The sequence below is a fragment of the Ursus maritimus genome, unplaced genomic scaffold (assembly GCF_017311325.1).
Source record: "Ursus maritimus isolate PB19 unplaced genomic scaffold, ASM1731132v1 scaffold_16, whole genome shotgun sequence".
In the NCBI taxonomy this organism is placed as follows: Eukaryota; Metazoa; Chordata; class Mammalia; order Carnivora; family Ursidae; genus Ursus; species Ursus maritimus.
The window spans coordinates 9,266,454-9,269,128 of NW_024424008.1; positions in this window are offsets into that span (position 1 = coordinate 9,266,454).

Sequence of the window (2,675 nt, forward strand, 5' to 3'; positions counted from 1 at the left end):
GGGGGGGGGGGGGGGGGGGGGCAGGTGCCGAGAAAGGCTTACCTGTCAGACACTCAGCTGCTGCTGATTTTCTTGGTTCGGCCTTCGTAAAATGTGAATTTGGCCGAGTATCTTACAGCTCTTTCCCTAGTCAGCTTTTTTGTAAGGAGAGTGTAATGATATTTACACCATGGCTATACAGTAACTTAATAAATGGCTTTAGAGTGCTTTCAGGTTTACAGATAAAAGACATAATAAATTTAAAGTATTACTTTCTTTCCTTTAACAAGCCATTTACCATAATAAAGTCCAAGCTACCAAGGTACAGAAGGATCGTAGTGCCAATTCCTGAAAAATAACGTGCCACAGTTGGCATTTACAGTCTTTGCTAAGCAGTTGGGTGGTTTCCTTTATGGAATCAGCAGATTCTTTTAATCACACAAGGCCTGGGAAACAGCCACGTGTCCTGAAAAGAAATTAATCGTTCACTATCATCACCATTATTGTCCATGACAAATGTTAATTAAATATTTACTCTATGCTAAGCATTCTGTGAGGAGCTGAGGCTGTAAGAAAGTATATAACAAAACTGTTCATTTCAAAAAATAAAATGTGTCTGGGGAGACAGGATATATGCGAGAAAAGATAGCCCGTGATAAACAGCAAATGCTTACTGCAGACAACTGTTAAAGAATTCAGAGTCTAAGGTGGTCAATAAAAGCAACAAGCAGCAGGAGTGACAAGCACTAGGCTTTGAAGGACAAAAACTTAGTAAGTAGAGAAAAAGGTGGAGGGCAATTTCAAACCCACAAACCATTGGTTCTCGAATCTACCTAGGAGTTGGTTTAAAATGTGTATGCCTGGTCACTGCCCCAGAGATTCTGAAACAGCACATTGGAATAGGGCCTAGGTCCCTACATATTTAACAAATATCTGTTGATTGTGACATAAGTGGCCATAACCTTGCTACACAGAGTAGGTCCTCTTATAAGGTCTTCTGGAAAATACAAAATTTCAGGCCCCATCCCAATTCTACTGAATCAGAATCTATATTTTAACAAGATCCAGTGATGATTTCTACACATTTAATTTGATAAGCAGTGGTTTTTATAAGACAATTCTTAAATTTAATTCAATTCTGAGAAACACTACTAAATCACGAGAACTTCCAAGAGATGGAGTTATATAAGGCAAGTATAAAAGACTGGAGAAATACAAGTTTTAATTCAATACCAGAGTCAACCAGCCCTCATTTTTATCAATAAGATTATAACATACAACGTTTACCAGAAACCTTGCCCACCATCTTTGGCTTATTACTTAGGAATTGAGGGGTGACCAAAGAGACCCAGAATTCATCAGATCAAAGAATAGTGTGTAAGTGTGTCCAGAAGAGGGTGTATAATAGTTTTCCTAATCAGGGAAAGTTCAGAAGCTTTAATTTCTGTTGGAATTTGCCCAGAGTTCTTTTTTTTTTAAAGTTTTTATTTAAATTTCAGTTAACATACAGCCTAATATTAGTTTCAGATGTACAGCATAGTGATTCAACACTTCCATATATCACCCCCCTGCTCAACACAGCAAGTGCACTCCTTAATCCCCATCACTTATTTCACTCATCCCCCCACCCACCTCCCTTCTGGTAACCATCAGTTTCTTCTTTATAGTTAAGAATCTCTTTCTTGGTTTGCCTCTCCGAAAGTGTTTCTTGGTTTGCCTCTTTCTCTTTTTCTTTTGTTCATTTGTTTTGTTTCTTAAATTCCACATTTAAGTGAAATCATATGGTATTTGTCTTTCTCTGACTGACTTACTTCACTTAGCATAATACTCTCTAGCTCCATCCATATTGTTGCAAATGGCGAGATTTCATTCTTTTTTGTGGAAATTTGCCCAAGGTTCTCTAAGTCCAGCAACCCTAACTGTGGTTATGAAAGAGAATATCTCTCTTGGTCCTAATATATATATGACCTAATATTTCAGGATTTGAGATATATATATGTATATACCCTCAGATGGTTCAGAAAAAAATTGTGTGTATATACACACACACACACAAATATGTTCTATACACACATATATAAATATATATACAAATATATAGTTGGCTAAATAGGAAATAATAAATCGAATGGGAGAAATTTTAATAATGGGTGAATCTGGGAAAGGATTGTTGGGTAATCGCCCTATCTCCCACTCCCAGGTCTAAGCAACCACTAATCTTGCTTTCTATCTTTCTATCTTGTAGAGTAATATTCCAGTGTATACTACCTTTTGTTGATCTATTTGTCCTTTGATGACATTTGGGTTGTTTCTGTCTTTTGGCTATTATGAATAATGTGGCTACAAATATTCATGTACAGTTTATGTGTGGAATATGTTTTCATTTCTCTTAAGTATATATGTGAATGGATTGGCTGGACCACATAGTTAACTCTGTGTTTAATCATTTGAAGAACAGCCAGAGTGTTTTCCAAAACAGCTGCATCATTTCAATTCCTACCAGCAGTGTATGAGGGTTTTCCCACAGATTTTCCAACTCTTGTTATTATCTCACTTTTTGATTCTAGCCATTTTTTAAATTAATTTTTGGGGGCGGGGAGAGAGAGTGCATGGAGGTGGGGTTGGACAGAGGGAGAGGGAGAGAGAGAATCTTAAGCAGGCTCCACACTTAGTGTGGAGCCCAACTCGGGACTCAG